The sequence below is a fragment of the Lissotriton helveticus genome, chromosome 1_1 (assembly GCF_964261635.1).
Source record: "Lissotriton helveticus chromosome 1_1, aLisHel1.1, whole genome shotgun sequence".
Classification (NCBI taxonomy): Eukaryota; Metazoa; Chordata; class Amphibia; order Caudata; family Salamandridae; genus Lissotriton; species Lissotriton helveticus.
In genome coordinates this window covers 1,612,415,691-1,612,436,451 of record NC_136057.1, presented here as the reverse complement: position 1 = coordinate 1,612,436,451, position 20,761 = coordinate 1,612,415,691, and the positions used below count along the sequence as shown (strand labels likewise).

The 20,761-nt window shown below is 46.0% G+C and overlaps 1 long non-coding RNA gene across 3 annotated transcripts in view; it reads left to right on the top strand.

The window, feature by feature from the left end:
• The window catches only part of LOC144773686 (uncharacterized), a 1,071,276-nt gene that overhangs the window by 296,293 nt on the left and 754,222 nt on the right, over window positions 1-20,761 (top strand). The window lies entirely within an intron of this gene.

Genomic DNA, 20,761 nt, shown 5'->3' with positions numbered 1-20,761 from the left:
CTATTGAGGACAGTATCTATGTAATCTCCCACTTCTGCATCCTTGCTCTAACATTAGTGGTAGTTTAATGAACAAATTCTACGACCACTATGGACTTCCATTACAGTCGACTATGACAGTACACCAGTCTTATTCTTCTTCTTCTCTCTTGTTTAGGAAAATTGGTACGTTATCTTATGCAAGCCGGCAGAATGGCAGCACAGTGAACTTGCACCCGAGAAAAACAGTTGCACACCATGATGAGTGAGACAGACTTGCGTTACTGTACCGGTCCAGTACATGCAGGTGGTGAAGCTATTACTTTTCTATTACGGGTGGCACTGAGAATACTCTGTTACAAGGGCTACTGCTTAATTAATTTACCTTACACCCTACAGTGCAAATGAGTACTAGAAAAGGAAAATGAAGCTAAATAATTTGATTATCTATCACTTCACATGGGACGTATTTGATGACATATGGGATGACTTTAGGTGCTTTGCTTAATATTGAGTGAACAGTGATACACCCACACATGAATGACGTACTACAACTAAACTAAAGTTATTAAGAGAGGTACGGAGTGTCCACCGTAATAACCAGATATATGCTGTGCTTGCAGTTGCAATACAAAGTACTGCTACTATTCATGGTAGTATTGGACACATTTACAATTTCTTTTCCTTGCCTTCCCTACACTGGAACGGACGTGCGGGTGCGGTGGTACATGCTCTTCAAGGTAACACTTAGTTCATCCAGCGACCATCTACTCTCTCTAGATACACATGTGCTATCTAAGAGTCAGAGAATACCATGCTCCAGGCATCCATTCATTCAAAGTATACGCACACATACAGTTTCTGTTTCACCCACCCAGGCTGCTGTCCTTCCACCCATCCTTGCTTCATCATTGACCCAGCCATGCACCATACCATATTCTTTCCTTCCCAGCCACCTCGGGGGCCAAGCAAACACATATCGTTCTTCTTTGCCAGCCATCATAAAATTTCGCGTCCCACTTACTTACACCCTTCTTTCGCTTTTCGTTCATCCCATCCATCACGTTCATCTAAGAACTTATTGGGATTCTTCTCACCAAAAACTTCACAGCTAAGTCGAAGTACATTTCGAGGAGGCTACTACCTGGTTGATTTGTAATACACCCGTGCAGAAAGCACACTATGCAGTCTTCAATCTCAATAAGTAAGGAATATATAGCTTACCTGTTCCCGCCACCACCGTGCGAACCCCCACAGGACCGTCCGCCGGCTCTTGCACCGCCTCCTCCCCAGAGTCCTCCGAGTCCTCGCCCAACACCGCCACCTCCGCGCTGGCCCCGTCACCAGATGTTCCACCTACAAAGTACATTTAAGAATGTTAGAATACACCACTCACTACTATATAATATTTGGTCTAGGAGTAATAAAGAAATGTTAAAAAAACAGAATACAATGTAATAATTTGTGACTGTCTACTCTAAAGTAAAAATGTCCCTTTTTCCAGGGAAGGCTGTTGTCTTGCTGCACTTTTATGCACAACTGATGAATGCTTGCTTTTTATTTTTAACACGCACCACTTTTTCTCCTAACAGACAGAAGCTTGACTCCTAAGAACACGACCAGGATCAAGTTCAAACCAGGTGAGAGCTCGGCTCGACCACAAGAAATGTGTCCAATTAATCGTCAGCACTAAGCACTTTTCCGTTTTCAGTTAAATAGTTTTATGACAAAGTAGATTTTAATAAATGTGTTTACTTTTAATAAAGCTTTTAAACTTAAATAGACTCTGTGGTTTTTGGTCCTCCAGACTAGAGTGGATGAGCTAAAGGTTTTGGAATTTTTGCAAGCATGAGTGCCTCTGACACTTCTTGACTGTGACTCCGTACTCTTGTCCTGCGTACGATAATCTAGAGATCATTGGGGATCAATCATCGGTGACTTCGGGAGCTAAATGACTCTGCCACACTATCTAGTCAGTAAGGAGACAGTGCATAGAGCTATTGCTGAATAGAATGGGAGTACAATGGAATTGCCAAATGTCCAATCTTAGTTAGCTACACAGACAGACTAATAAGAATAATCTAGTAATACCACATGGAGTCATATTCGAGGCAGGATAAGAATTTATATCCAGTCTACAAGAAGATCAAAGACGATTTAGAAAAAATCGAATGAGGAACGCTAGGAAAAAATAGGTACTCTTTATTAAAATTTAAACTTACTGGGGCCAGCAAAGGAGCCCTCGCCTGCCCGATCCTGGCCTGCATCCTCCTGAACAGCACCCTCCTCCTGTGTCCTCTTGCCCTTGGGGGGAGCTGATGTACAACATGAAAGAAAGAAAGACCAGAAAACATGGATGAGATTTGTCAACTAAATCAAACATTTCAAAAGAACAATAACAAAATATTTTGGAGAAATAGCAAATAGATAGACAACTATTCCACGGGATCTATCTCATGTGGTATACTACGTTATTCGTATTGCCTGATTTGCGAACCGTTGACTTAGAAAGTTCCTATGTAACTCAATAAACAGACTACTAAAGAGGTTTGCTAGGCCTGGCAGGCAGCAGTCCGCAGCACGCGAAGTGACAGACAAAGTCCATCCTGCTTGCAGATCAGTGAATACTCAAACTATCAATCCACCGACCACTGCCACTATTTCTTCTTATAGCCATGTGTCTAAAGGAAGGACTGGACTTCAGTCTGTTGGGGCTGATTTAGAAGTCCCTTGCGGCTCATTTTCCTCCATTGTTGCATGACTTTTGTGACGCAGCGGCAGAACAAAAGACTCGCCATGGTGTTGGTGCGGCGTATATATGCATCACGTTGTAAAGCCCTGCGCCATCAGGGGGCGTTCCGGCGCAAGGGAGGGCGTACCTGCGCAGGAACGAATCCTAAAAGTGGCTGAGGGAAATCTACAAGATGTCAATCAGTCACTTTTAGGACAATGATGCATGACTCAAACCCTGCGCGCTTGAAGCCGACGTACGGCTTGATGCAGCATTGGGGAGATAGGGTACCCCAGAGCATTGCTGGAGCTGCGCCATCGTTGGCACGCAACTCCAGCAATGCGCCGCCTTTACGGCACAGATGCGTAAGGCTTCTGTGACATTTTGGGCCAATGGGTGGTGGTGGCATGGCACACAATTACTGCCGCACCCCTGCTACTTTGCAGGGATGCGCCGGTAATTGAAAATATGACCCTTAGTGTCTAGCATTACGCAGTTCTTATCTTTACACTACACTCATACATAATTTCTCAGGCCAATGAAATGAACACAAAATACGAAACAAATAAGCATAGTAGCAAGCAAGGCTACTGAGAAGGAGAGCAGTGCACCTGAAATGCATAGAAGATTTTGAAATATAATTTACCTACAATGTAATCGGCAGCATTATTGCTCTTGGTAAAGAACAAAGATTTGCAAATGACAGAGCCGGATAAAACAGAGTAGTGATGAATAGCTACTACTACTCACCAAGCCCGGGGACCTCTACGCCGAGCGCGTCCAGCAAGTCCCGCTCCCGGTCCATGACATCTGTCCAGCGGTGGGTGGCCTGGTTATATGTGCGCCGGACCCCAGAGAGCTTAAACATGGCCCGGCACACCTTCTCCCACCGCTTCCGGCGCTCCCGGATGCCATAGCCGGTTGCGATCTTGCCGCCTCCCAGGATCGTCTTGGGGAGGCGGCGCTGGACGTGGAAGATGAGTGTGGCCACCTCCTCCGCGCTAAAGATCTCCCGTGGCACCACTTGCTCCCCCCTCAAACGCCCGCACGGGAGCCGGTCACGGGGTGCGGGACCCTTCCCCTTCTCAGGGTGCTTCCCGGCTCCCTTTACCATGGTCTGGGCAGAAATAAAGTTAAATGATAAAGAAGAAATAGAATAGTGAAGAAGAAAAGAAAAGAGTTTAAAAAAGTAGTTTAAAAGTAACTAAAAGCAGCAGAAAACACAAAAATATAGAGCTAGAAAAATAGAGGGATAGATTAATAAGTAAAATAGATCAAATAAACTTCAAACAAGCAAAGGATGGCAGAGATTCAGAGAGGATACAGAAAGCATGCCCAGAACCATAGCAATGAATGAGAAACAAGATGGCCGCGCCCGTTCCCGACCGCGTGGGTAAGTTCGCGCGAGATTTTCCTCGCGAGCACGCGCGAAATTGTACTAGCGAGCAGCACACTTTGCGAGATTACACATAGCGGCCGGAAACGGAATTACGTCACGCAAACAAGATGGCCGCGCCCGTGTACGACCGCTAGGGTAACTTGGCAAACGTATAGCTACAAGCGCCTCGCGAACACGCACAAAATCACGCGAACATACACGTCGCAAAAAAAAATTCGTGTATTCGCAAGCATTCGCGGCTTCCGAAATCGATCTCGCACGGATTCGCGCCCCAAAAAACGCGCGAAATTGCAGAAAAAACGATTTTTGCTAAACTGAAAGCAATGAGCAGGTGCAAAAGTTCAAACTTAACATTTGTAACATTCACTGTAGTGCTTCCTGAGGGGCCCCTCCAGAGTTTGCAACTATTCTATGACCCTGCTATGACCCAAACAGCAGGCTAATAGAATAGCTACAAGTAGACCATAAAGGTCCTGTGAAAAAAAAATTCACTGCAACAGAAAGCAAATTACAGATAAGGAAGGAAGCAGGTGCCAGCCAGACTGGAACTTTCTAAATAACTGACACATTAATCAACCCCAAATTAATTCATGGCAGTTGAAGTAGGGGAGGTGTGCTTGCTTTTTTCACCCCCCATAAACTACAGTGATAAACAAACCTAATGGGTGGCAGTGAGGATGTACCAGAGGGTGGCATGTGTGTCCCAGAGGGTGGCAGTGGTGAAACAGAGGGTGCTGTGAACATGTGATGATAAACCAGACGTAGAAACAACATAGTCGCGGCCGTTGCGAGCCGAAAAGTAAGTTCGCAATTGCAAAATTGTCCCAAAATCGGCGCGAACGCGCGCCAACACAAAAAACGGGAAAATCCGCAAATCCGCGAGAGTTCGCGTATCTTCGCGGATTGCGAATCCGTAAATCCGCAAATTCGCGTACGCGAGATCCGCTAGATCCGCCCATGCTTACCTCTGAGCTCCCAGTTGGGCCTGGAGTTGATGTTGCAGTAGCGGGAGAGCTGGATCACATCAGAGGCGCCTCTGCAGAGACTCCAGGTCTCCTTTCTGCTTTGCTCTCCGCAAGCGCTGGCACTCTATGCGCAGGCTTCGTGGAGGCCCGCTTGCTCAGAAGGGCCTCCGGGGCTCAGGACTACGCTCCTCTACTTCCCCGATGCCATAGCACTCACCTGGATTGCGGCAATCGTCCCGTAGGGCCAGCGTAGCATGCTACAGCTCCTGCTTGGCACACTGTGACTGGGACCATCGGCCACCGATTATGCAGGTCGTGGGCCTCATGATGTGGTGGCCCAGCCCCGATGAGGAGAGTCAGCCGCTCCTGCCGAGACCTCTCAAACGGCATCAATGGCTATTGGTGATTAGTTTTAGGTTTCGGCTGGCGATAGCAGCGCGCATGCGCTTCTCTCGGCATCCGAGAGCTTCTTGAAACCAATACGGTCGAGGAAGGGGACTTGAAGCCCCGCCCCCTCTTCCCATTGGCTCGCGTTGTAGCTCAGGCTAAACGCGGGCTTCTCATTGGAAAGGAGGCTTCATAGTCCCTCCTTGTTGCCGCCTTGCCTCCTTTTGGCCCTACCCACCGGTATTGGATCTTTTACTGGCAGCATGTTACTATCTCCTTTCATTACAGGGTGAGGACTTGATTTCAAGAAGCTCTCGGATGCCAAGAGCAGCGCATGTGCACTGCTATCGCCAGCCGAGACCTAACAAGTCACATTTTTAGGTCTCGGCTGGCATTTTTAGGTTCGGCTGGCGACTGCAGCGCGCATGCACTGCTCTTGGCATCCGAGAGCTTCTTGAAATCAATACGGTTGAGGAAGGGGACTTGAAGCCCTGCTCCCTCTTCCCATTGTTTTGCGTCATAGCTTAGGCTAAACGCAGGCTTCTGAATGTAAAGGAGGCTTCTGAGTCCCTCCTTGTTGCCGCCTTGTCTCCTTTGGCCTTGCCCACCGGGATTGGATCGTTTACTGGCAGTGTGTTACTATCTTCTTTCATTACAGGGTGAGGACTTTTTTTGTATCTTCTGTGTTTCCAGAACACCACCCCCCCTCCATCCCCTCATCTCCTCCTCCTCTGCCTACCTACCATTAGTTGTTATCTACACAGAGGCAGGCACAGAGGGTCACGGGGAGGACAGGGGTATTCAGGCAGACTAGCGTTCTCTCCTTGTCACCCTCATTCTGTCTTCCCTCGCATTCTTCCTGTTGTTGTTGTCCTCTCCCGCAACAGTGCTGCAGAGGTTGGGGTTTTGTTTTGTGTTCCATGGCGCCAGTGATTACGCCGTTAAATCCATGTTGAAGTGGGGGCTGTTGGCAAAACTTTTGCAAGCCGGACATGCCAGGCGGCTAGTACAATATTTCCTGTCTACAGTAATGACCGGAGTACAGGTTCAACATGGCGTGTGAAGGCTGCAACCCATGGTTATCCAGTATCGGGGTATCTTTCATAGATTCACATGCCTGAATCATTCCCCGTCGTCGAGGCGGGAGTCCCACGGTAAAAATATATACAATAGCAGTGCCTAAAAATTTCTTGTAGTAGGCTGGAAAAGCCTAAAGGCCTAACTAGGCCTCAAACTTAGCAGCCTATCTACATCATTATGTAAAAAGACCTGAAATAGTAGCCTCAGCCAATCAACTGTCCTCACCCTCTAGAACCTTCCCAGCCCAGGCAGTTCTCCTCAGATTTTCACCGCACTTCGTGTGTAAGGGAGTCTCCCTGAGTGCCTACTCAGTTTTTTGGCTTTTTTGGCTTTTTTCCTCAAAAATGTCTGAAAAGAAGGCTCTTTTCAAGGCTTGTGGAACCTGCTATAAGAAGAGGGTCCATGTGGATGACCAGCACTCTGACTGCATTTATTGTCTGCACCCCTCACATGTTGTGAAGGACTGTAGAATTTGCCGTACCTTCCCTCCAAAAACACTCAGGGATAGGGAGGCAAGGGTTCTTTTGTGGTTGAAATCTCCTTCCACTGATGATGAGGACAAGGCCTCTACCTCCAGCAAGAGAGCCAGATCCAGGGAAAGCTCTTCTCCTGAGAGAAAGAAAAAACTTAAATCCTCTCAGAGAGCCTCAGAACCCTCAAAGAGTGCATCTTCTCCTCGGACGACAACTGTGAGTACAGCCCAGGCTAAAACTGTTTCTCTGGTGTCTGCTCATACTACTACTTTGACTTCTACTTCTACAACTTCTTCTACGGTCACCACTTCAGCTATTACCTCACCTCTGATGTCTATAAAGATTTTGTCATCATCTGTGAAGTCTTCGATGACGAAAACGAAGCTACCGACTGTCCCGTCGTCGACGTCTCCGTCGACGACGGCCCCTTCTACCAAGACTTCCGGCCCGTCGACGACAATCCCATCGACGAAACCATCATCGTCGTCGACGAAGGTCTCGTCGACGAAGACATCAACGACGCTCTCATCGACGAAGGACGCGTCGACCAAGAAACCTCCGACGACCTCGTCGACGAAGGACTCGTCGACGAAGACACCATCGACGGCCTCTGTCAGGTCTCACAGAATCGCTACTGTATGTTCTTCATAGCAGCGGTATAGTGCTCGAGCCATCCTAAAACCCAATCGGGTAAATGTTTGGTATCCTTGCCCTCTGTAAAATGACCTTCGGTCTGTTTGTAAATATTGCCAGTTATCTGCAACCCTAACTCCTCTGGTACTTACTCATTCATTCTTATCTGTAAATATATTAGATAGCTTGCCCTTATTTCTATTAGAGTAATCTAAGCCCTTCTCTTAAGATGGCCGCCGCTGCGGCCGTTTGTGGTGCTAAAGCGCTTTTGCGGTCTAGTGTATTTGGAGGTAGCGCGAGTTTGAAACTGCGCACTTCAACAACGGATTTTCGAGAAGCCACAGCCGAAAACCGTTGCTCCGCGTCTAGTTTTCCTGACGGGAGTTGCGGCTCTCAATTTCTTGGTATTTAGTTCCAGGGTTCAGAACGGAGAGCCGTCCGTTCACCAGAGTTACCTTCAGGGGTTTAAGTCGACGAAGGAGTCGAAGTCACAGTTGCAGCTTACAGTTGTTCTTCGTTCGAGACTGTCTGTGGAGGAACTTCAGAAGTAAAGACCACAGGAAGGCAGACAGTAAGATTGTGTATTTCCAGGAACATTGCAGCGTTGTATTACCCTTCCTTCCTCTTGCGCTTCTCCTATCCTTTCCTTCCCCCCTGTACCTACCTTCTTCCTTTTTGCGCGCTTCGAGAGGATAAAGAACTACAGAGACTGCTTACAAGTCTGATACAATTTCGTGATACTTCTAACAGAACCCCCATTTTCACTTTCAAGCAGAAACCTTTTCAGGTAATTAGAATTCCCTTTAGTTATAACTAGTATGACATTATATAGAATCAGATAGTAATGTTAGTACTCTTTAAACCTTAGAAAGAAGGTTCCTGCTGAACTATCTCCATAAATGAAGAGTTGCAATTGCCTTGAAGCCCACTGGTAGGAACAGTTCTTTATTTTCCATAGAGTCCAGTAAGAATAGGTGGGTAGTTGTTTATCTCTTCCCTCTGTGCATTAGGTACTCCTTTGGACAGTCAGCAGAAGTCAGCCGCAGTCCAACAGGCAGTGCAGGTGGCAACAAAGACAAGGTGTCTCTTCTTTCTCTTCCACTTCCCCTTTCCCTCCTTCTGGTGTACTTTGCTCTTGCAGCGGAGACACTGGTAGGTGGGCGACCGGGACTAGCTTCGATACTGCCCCTGTGAAGAGTTGGAGCCTTCTGACAGATTGAAGTGCCCACGAGTATTTCTTCACCCGGGCAGTATGGCTGAAGGTTTGGATTTGAAGTCCTTGGGGGCTATTCTAGAGAGTATTCAAAGAGAAATAGGAGCAGTCCATGAGGAGAGTAAGAGTATCAGAATGGATTTAGTAGCATCCCGTCAGGAGACTAAGTTGTTAGCTCAGAAGGTGGAGGGTTTGGCTATGGGTAATCCAGCAAAAGTTATTCCAGTCCCCAGTACCAGTCAGCCCAGTACTGATCCGAAGACTGTGACTCAGGTTATTCATTCAGTCTCTCCATTAATTCCTCTAGCAGCCCCAGAAAGATTCACAGGAGATCCCCAAAAGGCTCAACTTTTTTTAACCCAATGTTCGTTACACTTCATGTGTCGGCCGACACTATTTCCTGGCGCTCAGTCTAGAGTAGCTTTTATTTTATCATATCTTGGAGGGGATGCTGCCAATTGGGCTATGCCTTTAGTTAGCGGAGATGACCCTTTACTTTCAGATTTTGCCCAATTCCAAAAAGAGTTTCTTCGAATTTTTGATAGGAGAAGGATTTCTCAGGCCACAGATAACGAGCTGCTGGAGTTGCATCAGGGTTCCAAGGATTTAATTACCTACCTCACCCAATTCAATAAACTTATTTTGGAAACAAAATGGCCAGAGGAAAAGAGAGCAGCATTGTTTTACCGAGGCTTACGGGATGAGATTAAGGATACTTTGGCTCAAGTCCCTAATCGTCCTACAGAATTGTCGGCGTTGGTGGATCTGGTGTTGGAATTGGACTTCCGTAATTCTGAACGAAAAGGAGAGAAAAAGAAGGATTGGAAGCTCAACGTACCTCGATTTGATCGGATGAGGACAGAGAGAGGAACCAGTGGAAATAATGATTCTGAACCTATGCAGATAGGAGTCGTGAGAGGTCCTTTGAGTAAGGAAGAAAAAGAGTCACGACGTCAGAAGAAATTATGTTTATACTGTGGAGGTTCTGGTCATTTTGTGAAGGAGTGTACCAAGCGACCGAAGACTCCGTTTAAGGGAAACGACGGGAGCCATCAGTAGGCGGAGTCGCTCTGGTGGTGAAGGAGGAAAAGTCGACTCCAGATTCTCATTTAATTTTGAATACTATTCAGACTATGATTCCTCATGTGATTCTTCATATGACGTTAAGATTCCGAGAACATCAGATTTTAGGAGTGGCCATAATGTTGGATTCTGGGGCCACTGGAAATTTCTGTGACATCAAGTATGCGCAGCGAATGGGATTTCGAGCCATTCAGTAGGAGCAACCAGAATCAGTACGTGCAGTGGACGGAACTAATCTGTCGTCAGGCCCTGTAACCAGTCACACCGAAGAGTTGGAATTAATTCAATCCGATGGTCATTGGGAAGTTTTGCAATTTAATTTGATTGACGCTCCACAGTTTCAATTGATTTTGGGGTTGCCTTGGTTAACCACTCACAACCCGACCATCGATTGGGAGAATCGAACTGTGAACATGAAATCCAAATTCTGTTTGGAACATTGTTATGGTCCAAAGACAAGAGTTGAAGAACCTTCACAAGCAACGTTGCTTTCTTTTGGAAGTCATTCTATTGGGGTCATCGCGTCTGGAGAAATTCCTTCTGAGTATCAAGACCTTGATGTTGTTTTCAGTGAACAAGAAGCAGAAATGTTGCCTCCTCATCACTCTTATGATTGTACCATAGATTTAGAACCTGGGGCCATGCTTCCTTGTAGTCGGATTTATGCCTTGACAGTAGCTGAAAATGATCACCTCCGAGAGTATTTGGATCGTTACCTAGCCAATGGGTTTATCCGGCCCTCGCAGTCTCCAGTTTCTTCTCCACTCTTTTTATTCCAAAGAAACAAGAGGGGAGTTTGAGAATGTGTATCGATTATCGCGCCCTAAATCAAGTAACGATTAAGAACAGATACCCTCTACCGTTAATCTCTGTTCTGTTGGATCAAATCAAAGAGGCGCAAGTGTTCACCAAACTTGATTTGCGGGGCGCTTATCACCTTATTCGCATGAAAGAAGGGCATGAATGGAAGACTGCCTTCCGTACTAAGTTTGGTCTCTTCGAATATTGCGTGATGCCTTTTGGGCTGTGCAATGCGCCTGCCGTGTTTCAACACTTCATTAACGACATAATGGGTGACTTGATTGATAAGATTGCCATCATTTATTTGGATGATATTTTGATCTACTCCAAGAACACACAAGAGCATGTCCAGCATGTCAGAGTGGTGTTGGAACGGCTGAAAACTTACCATTTCTTTGTTAAACTGGAGAAATGTGTATTTCATGCAGTCAAAGTTGAGTTTTTAGGTTTTGTAATCTCCTCTCAAGGAATCACAATGGATCCTGGAAAAGTACAAGCCGTGGAGAATTGGCCAGTTCCTCAAAATATCAAGGAGATTCAAAGATTCTTGGGCTTTGCCAATTTCTACAGACGTTTTATTCAAGGATTTTCACAATTGATTGCACCCATTACTCGTTTGCTCAAGAAGGGAGTCAAGTTTGACTGGTCACAAGAAGCGGATCAGGCCTTTTTGGAGTTAAAGAAGAAGTTCATTTCTGCCCCCATTCTCTTGCATGCGGATCCTGCTGAACCGTTCTATGTGGAAGCGGATGCCTCAGATCAAGCTATTGGTGGAGTCCTTTCTCAGCGACATCCAAAGACAGGCCAACTTCATCCGGTGGCATACCGTTCTAGGAAGCTCAATCCAGCCGAGTTGAACTATACAATCACCGAAAAAGAACTGTTAGCTGTTAAAGATTCCTTTGAAGATTGGAGACATTATTTGTAAGGAGCTAAACACACAGTTACCGTGTTTTCAGACCATAAGAATCTACAGTTTCTGAAGACAGCCAGGACGTTAACTCCAAGACAATTACGTTGGTCTCTATATTTTGCGGATTTTGACTTCGTGATTACTTATCGCCCAGGAACCAAGAATGGAAAGGCAGACGCCTTGTCCCGACTAAATACGGAAGAGTGTGAACATGTAGTGAGTCCTCAACCAATTATTCCTGAAACAAAGATTGTTTGCGCTCTTTCTGTAGACAATTTTCAAGAAGAGGTTCGAAGGAGTTTATCTCTGGAGGAAATCCAGGAATGGGTTCAATTGGGAGAAGGAAGACGTTGTTTTCAACAATTACCTTATCAGAAAGAAGCCCTATACCTACCTACGTCCGCTCTCCAACAGAAAGCTATACAAGATTGTCATGATCATCCTTTAGCTGGCCATAAAGGCATTGCCAAGACCTTGGATTTAGTGCAGCGTTATTTTTGGTGGCCTGGGTTGTCCTCTCATGTCAAAAAGTTTGTGCAGTCGTGTGAACTATGTGCACGAGGTAAACCAAATAGACAAGCCCCCCAGGGGTTATTGCAGCCCTTACCTACTCCTACTCATCCTTGGCACACTATTTCAATGGACCTCATTGTTGAGTTGCCTATCAGCAAAGGTTTTGACACTATTTTGGTAATTGTGGACACCTTCACTAAGATGAGTCATTTCATTCCAATGTCTGGTACTCCTACTGCTTCGGAGTTAGCCAGAGCCTTCAGTGAAAATATAGTGAAGTTACATGGAGTTCCCAAAATTGTGGTTTCCGATAGAGGTCCTCAATTTATTTCTCGCTTCTGGCAGGCCTTCCTAAAAGGTTTAGGAATTGAGGGTAGATTGACCACCAGTTACCACCCTGAGTCAGATGGTCAGACTGAACGAATCAATCAGGAGTTGGAACAATACCTCCGTCTGTTTCTTATGGATCAGGGCGGTGACTGGTCAGACAGGTTGTGGATGGCTGAGTTTGCTAGTAACAATGCTAAGAATGCATCAACTGGTTACTCACCCTTTTATTTGAATCTAGGGCGACATCCTAATCTCTTTGTTTCTCAGGAAGATTTAGAGGTTCCTGCAGTTAAAGACTTGATTACAGATTTAGTTTCCTTACACAAATCTGCAGAACAAAATCTCATGAAGGCTAAGAACTCTTATAAGAAATTTGCAGATTGACACAGAAAACCCGCACCACAATATCAGGTGGGGGATCAGGTTTGGCTTTCTACGAAGAATTTGCACTTAAAGGGAAATAGGAAGTTTCAGCCTAGATATGTCGGTCCCTATTCTGTAGAGAAAGTCTTGGGTCCAGTGACAGTGAAATTGAAATTACCAACCAAGATAGGTATCCACCCAGTCTTTCATGTGTCTTTACTGAAAAAGATTAACTCTCAGATGCGTTTGAGCAAACCTCCAGACCCCCTTTACATTCAAGGACATTCTGAGTATGAAGTTAAAGACATTCTGGATTCCAAATTCAAGAAAGGGAAACTGCTGTATTTAGTGGATTGGAAAGGTTATGGTCCCGAAGACAGATCCTGGGAACCTGTATCTAACATTCATGCTCCCCAATTGATTAAGAGATTTCACATTCGGCACCCGCTCAAGTCTGGACCGATAAATCGGTCTTTGAGAGGGGGTACTGTCAGGTCTCACAGAATCGCTACTGTATGTTCTTCACAGCAGCGGTATAGTGCTCGAGCCATCCTAAAACCCAATCGGGTAAATGTTTGGTATCCTTGCCCTCTGTAAAATGACCTTCGGTCTGTTTGTAAATATTGCCAGTTATCTGCAACCCTAACTCCTCTGGTACTTACTCATTCATTCTTATCTGTAAATATATTAGATAGCTTGCCCTTACTTCTATTAAAGTAATCTAAGCCCTTCTCTTAAGATGGCCGCCGCTGCGGCCGTTTGTGGTGCTAGAGCGCTTTTGCGGTCTAGTGTATTTGGAGGTAGCGCGAGTTTGAAACTGCGCACTTCAACAACGTATTTTCGAGAAGCCACAGCCGAAAACCGTTGCTCCGGGTCTAGTTTTCCTGACGGGAGTTGCGGCTCTCAATTTCTTGGTATTTAGTTCCAGGGTTCAGAACGGAGAGCCGTCCGTTCACCAGAGTTACCTTCAGGGGTTTAAGTCGACGAAGGAGTCGAAGTCACGGTTGCAGCTTACAGTTGTTCTTCGTTCGAGACTGTCTGTGGAGGAACTTCAGAAGTAAAGACCACAGAAAGGCAGACAGTAAGACTGTGTATTTCCAGGAACATTGCAGCGTTGTATTACCCTTCCTTCCTCTTGCGCTTCTCCTATCCTTTCCTTCCCCCCTGTACCTACCTTCTTCCTTTTTGCGCGCTTCGAGAGGATAAAGAACTACAGAGACTGCTTACAAGTCTGATACAATTTTGTGATACTTCTAACAGAACCCCCATTTTCACTTTCAAGCAGAAACCTTTTCAGGTAATTAGAATTCCCTTTAGTTATAACTAGTATGACATTATATAGAATCAGATAGTAATGTTAGTACTCTTTAAGCCTTAGAAAGAAGGTTCCTGCTGAACTATCTCCATAAATGAAGAGTTGCAATTGCCTTGAAGCCCACTGGTAGGAACAGTTCTTTATTTTCCATAGAGTCCAGTAAGAATAGGTGGGTAGTTGTTTATCTCTTCCCTCTGTGCATTAGGTACTCCTTTGGACAGTCAGCAGAAGTCAGCCGCAGTCCAACAGGCAGTGCAGGTGGCAACAAAGACAAGGTGTCTCTTCTTTCTCTTCCACTTCCCCTTTCCCTCCTTCTGGTGTACTTTGCTCTTGCAGCGGAGACACTGGTAGGTGGGCGACCGGGACTAGCTTCGATACTGCCCCTGTGAAGAGTTGGAGCCTTCTGACAGCCTCGTCGACGAAGGACTCGTCGACGAAGACACCATCGACGCCCTCGTCGACGAAGGGCTCGTCGACGAAGACACCATTGACGACCCCGTTGACGGCAAAATCATTAGTTCCGTCAACGGACAAGCCGTCGACGGTTCCGTCGACGGAGCATCCGATACCAATGGCTTCATTGTCATCGACTACGACGACAGCAGTGGCATCTGCTCATCTGTTGCCCAGTTCTACCCCTACGAAAGTCCAATATACGCATTTTCAAATGAAAACGTATCAGCGAGATTATTCCCACATTTCTCCACTCTTACCATCACACCTTTTGGAGACATATGTGGAGGAAGATTCAGATGACGGTGAAGAGGATGAGGGTCCTTTTGGGATTGCCCGTCACCCGTCTCAATTAAATATCAAATATCAGGAGGACGATGATGATGATGACCATGGTCATTAAGCGCATGAGGATTTGTCGACACCATATCAATCACCCCATGCCAGACCTTATCCATCGGAGGACACTACTCACCTGCCATCTACTTTAATTCAGGATTTACAAGCAATGTTGGCCGACTATCGCCAGAGATTTCCTCCAACTCCGGTTGCACCTGTGGTGCCGGCTACCCCAGTTAATTTGCCAAGGCCTCCGTCACCGCGGGCATCATTGTCCCCAAGACAGGATACTGGTCCTGCACCTTAACATGACACGGATACTTCTTCTCATGATGACGATGATGGCAGGTAAGAGGGCGAATTGCCAGATAATACACCTATAGATCCATGGGAGGATTATGTCATTCCTATGCCTTCACCGCCTGCGCCCCGCCCTTCAGATTCTCCACCTGAAGATATTGGCGGATTTCACAATATTATGCAACGTGCAGCTAATAGATTTGAATTGACCGTCACAGTGGAGCAGTCTGACTGCTTTTTGCATGACTTTAAAGAGGGATATCGCAGAGTTACCAGGGCTATCCCCATTATTGAATATATGTGGAAGGAGGGCCTCAACATCATAAAAACGCTTGCTTCCATTCCTGCGGTCCTTCCACGAATAGAGAAAAAGTATCGAGCACCATCGGATACTCCATCTTGCTTAATAGGTCACCCTCGCCCAGACTCTGTCATATCCCAGGCTGCACAGCAGAAGTCCAAGAATCCTTCTGTTCCCATTTCAACACCACCTGACAAGGAAGGCAGGAGACTGGATGCCATTGGAAAGAAGTTCTCTTCAAATGCAGCAGCCTCCATTAAAGCTGCTAATTCGTTAGCTATCCTGGCCCGTTACGATAGGCAGATGTGGTCCGATCTGTCTGAATACCTTGATTTGATCCCCGAGGATCATCAACAAGAGGTGCGCAGGATTGTACTGGAGGGAGAAAGGGCAGCTTCGGAAATCATTGATTGTGCCCTTGATATTTCGAACACCAACTTCAGACAATTGGCAGGAGCAGCAGTACTTAGGCGTCAAGGTTGGCTCCGGGCTACCACCTTCAGGCCTGAAGTCCAAACAAAAATCTTGGACATGGCGTACGATGGAGATTCACTTTTTGGAAAACACATCGATGATGCTTTGCTGGCAATAAAGACAGATACAGAGACAGCTAAATCCCTTGGTACCCTGCAATACAAGAGGGGGTCCTTTAGAGGAGCAAGAGGCCGTGGTTACTCCTCCAGGGGGAACTATTCCAACCAGCAAAATCGCCAATTCCAATCTCAGTACAAACAACCGTACTATCAAACCTCTTACAGACAGCCTGCCTCTGAATCTTTCTCTCGTCAAGGAGGGAAACGGCGCTCAAACAATCAAGGGCGTGATTCCAACAAGCGCCAATGAGCTTTGCCGGACGTCAGCCGTTCATCCTCCCCTTCCCGTGGGCGCCAAAATTTCCACCTTTTACCAGCAATGGCGGACAATAACTTCGGATCAGTGGGTCCTGGATCTTGTCAGAAATGGACACACTCTGGAGTTTTTACAGAAGCCACCAACAACGCCGCCCAGGGGTCCCCCTCCCCCTCGTCTTCACTTACTCTTCAAAGAAGCCTTAAAGATGCTACACAAGAATGCGATAGAACGAGTTTCTCCTTCTCAAAAAGGGAAAGGATTTTATTCTCGCTTCTTCCTCGTGGAAAAAACTTCAGAAGAGTGGCGTCCTATACTGGATCTCCGCAAACTCAACAAATATCTAAAGAAACAGAGTTTTTGCATGGTAACGTTGACGGACATTCTGAATTGTCTCAACAAAGGGGACTTTATGGCTTCTCAGGATCTGGAAGACACCTACTTCCACATCCCTATTCACCCAAAACACCGCAAATACCTAAGGTTTCAAGTGGCTGGCGTCCACTTTCAGTTCAAAGTTCTTCCATTTGGCCTCAAATCGGCCCCCAGAATCTTCACCAAATGTTTAGCCTCAGTGGCAGCAATGTTGAGGTCCCAGGGAATACAAGTTTTCCCATACCTCGATAATTGGCTGTTAAAAGGACCATCAAAAAGTTCCACAATGGAAGCGGTCAGGAGTTCCCTCTCCCTCTTCTCGAATCTGGGTCTGACTCTCAATTCGAAGAAATTTCAGCTTCAACCTCGTCAGGAGATGACCTTTCTAGGGGCGGTCTTGAACACATGCCAGTGCAAGGCGTTCTTGACTCAGGAGCGGCAGAACAAACTATTAAAAGTAGCAAAACAAATATTTGCAAGAAGGTCACTTTCAGTTCGGACATTTGCTTCCCTTCTAGAGATGTGCTCCTCTGCAATCAGCCTCATCCCTATGGCGAGACTCAGAATGAGACTGTTACAAGAGGAGTTACTTCGCCAGTGGAGGCAAGTCGACGGATCGTTCGACGACCGCATCAAAGTAACTACCAAAATGAAGCAAGCCCTTCTTTGGTGGTCGAAGGCGCACAATTTGTCACCAGGCCTCACCTTTCTCCAAGACATTCCAGAGTTCACCCTAACTACGGACGCTTCCATGGAAGGTTGGGGAGGTCACCTTCAGGACCTTCAGATCCAGGGACGATGGTCTCGTCAGTACCGGCAGAAACACATCAACAGCCTAGAGCTGAGGGCCATTTTTCTGTCCCTGCAGGCCTTCCTTCCAAGGATTGCGAATGCGTCCGTGCTGGTGCGTACGGACAATACCACCAGCATGTACTATATCAACAAACAGGGAGGAACAAAATCTCTCACCCTGTTGCTGGAGGCTCAGGAGATGTGGGAATGGGCCCTACGCCACGGCATATCCCTCAGAGCGGAACATGTGCAAGGCGTCCAGAACTCTCTAGCCGACAACCTCAGCAGAGCTTTCACGGGCTGTCACGAATGGGAGCTCGAACAACATCAATTAGAGAATATCTTTCAAACATGGGGAACACCAACGCTGGATTTGTTCGCCACGCAGCAGAACAGCAAATGCCTGTTTTATGCCAGCAGGTTTCCTCAACAGGGGTGAAGGGGAAATGCCCTTTTGATGAGATGGTCCGGAATATTTGCGTGCGCTTATCCTCCGATTCCGCTCATTCCGAAGGTACTGCAAAAGATGAAGAGGGAACATTGCACTCTCATCCTCATTGCTCCCCGTTGGCCAAGGCAGTTTTGGTTTCAGGAGCTCCTTCTGCTATCTCAGCAGCCTCCACTTCGTCTCAACCCGACAGTGTCAATGTTAACAAGGGAGGGAGGCCAGATCCAACATCCGGATCCTCAATCACTGCACTTGCACGCTTGGCTCCTGACTTCCTAGAGTTCAAGGATCTTAACATCTCCTCAGACTGCAGGGCGATCTTATCGCAAGCCCGTGCTCAAAGTACCATCAAGACCTATCGTTTTAAGTGGAAACGATTCTGCTCATGGTGTGAAGAAAATAATGTTCATCCACTTCAAGCTCCTCCTGAAGCCATCCTTCCATATCTGCTGTCTTTAGCTAGGGCTGGACTGTTTTTTTCATCCATTAAGGTGCATCTGGCGGCGATCTCCAGGTTCAGGAAGAGTTCCAACAAACCATCCTTATGCTCGTCATCTTTGATCAAGCAATTCCTTAAGGGGCTGTTCCGAGCTTTTCCACCAGCTCGTCCTCCTCCTCCTGAGTGGGATCTTAATATTGTTCTTTCTCAACTTCTAAAACGACCTTTTGAACCTATTCAGAAGGCGGATCTAAAGTTTCTAACTTGGAAAGTGGCTATCTTACTGGCTGTCACTTCAGCCCGCAGAGTCAGTGAGATACAGGCCTTCACTATTACACAGCCTTTCTTACAATTCTCCAAAGACTTTGTGACGCTTAGAACTAACCCAAGATTCATTCCAAAGGTACCAACTCAATTCAGGTCAGGTCAGGTCATTACGTCTTTATTTCGAAATAAAATTCATAAAAGACAAGCATACAATACATAAAATGTTAGTAGAAAACAGCATTCTAAACCCATTAAAAAAATTATTAAACAGTTGATAAAGACTTTACAGTAAAAATACCTTCGGAGATTATCATTTATAAAATATTCAGATTCCTAATACGGATCAGCCACGCCCCGCCTAGGAACTTGGCCACACTAACTACAACAAACTCAGACCCGATAGTACGAAACATCCTCAGGGCTTCGAGGTATCCCCTACTATCCAGTCTGCTACATAAGGGTTTGAGCCATTTTAAACGTGGAGCCCGATAGGCTGGGCAGGCAAAGAAAAAATGACCAATACTTTCCAAATGGTCCAGGCACCAGGGACATTTGTTATATACATTCCCCGCCCACTTAACAGTAAATGAATTAATGGGGAGTGTCCCGACGCGGAATTGATGATACTAATTCCGGTCGAGGGTTTTACAGATCACATCCCAATAAGGCTCAAGAAAAGGTGTCAATTTATGAGTTAGAAAATGGCCTGTTAGGTTGGTATCTATTGATTGGGTGACTGCAGTTGACTTGACAGATGTCCAAAATAGGTCTTTGAAATCTTGTTTGGAGGGGAAAATAGAACCCCCCGGATTAGTCCACAACTGATGGAGACCCATTTCTAACAAGACATGTTTAACTTCCTTAAGCCAGGGGATTCTAGAAGCTCCCCACAATGATTTTACCTCCTCAAGTTCTTTGGCAAAAAGGCTAAGCTCTGGTGTCATCCAGAGCCGTCGCCATAATGCCACCAAACGGAACCGGGCCATCTCATTAAGGGGTTTACAACCTAGGTCTAGCAGCAATGGTTTAGTAGGTGTGGAGTGGGGAAGGCCTACCAGGTTTCGCAGGAACTTGTTCTGAGCTATGACTAAAGTAGACAAATCCTTATAACCCCAAATATCAGCACCATACAAGGTGGCTGCTTTGATCTTAGCTTCATAAATCTTTAATACGGGGGCGATACGTTTAGTCAGAGATTTCTTCTGTTCCTGTAGTAAGCAACCTGTAAGACGAACAAATTTAAGATATAATGCCTCAATCCAACCAACTCAATTCCACATCAATCAACCGGTCAAACTCAAAACTTTTTTCCTGGATCCTAAAACTTCAGCGGAGAAGGTTTTACATTCTCTGGATGTGAAACGGTGCCTGAAGTTTTATCTTCAAAAAACAAAGGACATCCGCAAATCTAATCAACTTTTTGTTGCTTATGGTCGAGCCACCTTGGGTCAAGCTGTAACGAAGGCAACTATAGCTAGATGGTTGTCTTCTACGATTGTCTTCTGTCATGACAAAGCCAACAAACCTTTAACAAGAAAGGTCAAAGCGCATTCCACCAGAACAATGTCAGCGTCAACGGCCCTTTTTGCTGGAGTGACGCTGGAGAACATTTGCCGAGCTGCTACGTGGAAAAGTGTGCACACTTTTACCAAGCATTTCTGTCTGCAGTCGGCAGTTCATGATGATACAGCAGTTGGAGAAGCGGTACTGCAGCATCTTCTTCACTAAGGTTAGACTTTTTACAGTCTTTTATTCTTCATTTGCCTGTTTTAAGCATATGTTTTCATTATGATGTTTTAGCATTTTCAACAGCTGTCATATATATAATGTATTTATGAAGGTTTTGAGGCATATGTTATGTTAACAAGTTTGTGCTCTATTACCTTCCTGGTTGTGTGGGGATATATATGGTTTATTTTGTCTCCCACCTTCCTCTACCGACAGACATGATGTCACTGCTTGCTACTCTGATTCAGGCATGTGAATCTATGAAAGATACCCCAATACTGGATAAGAAAACA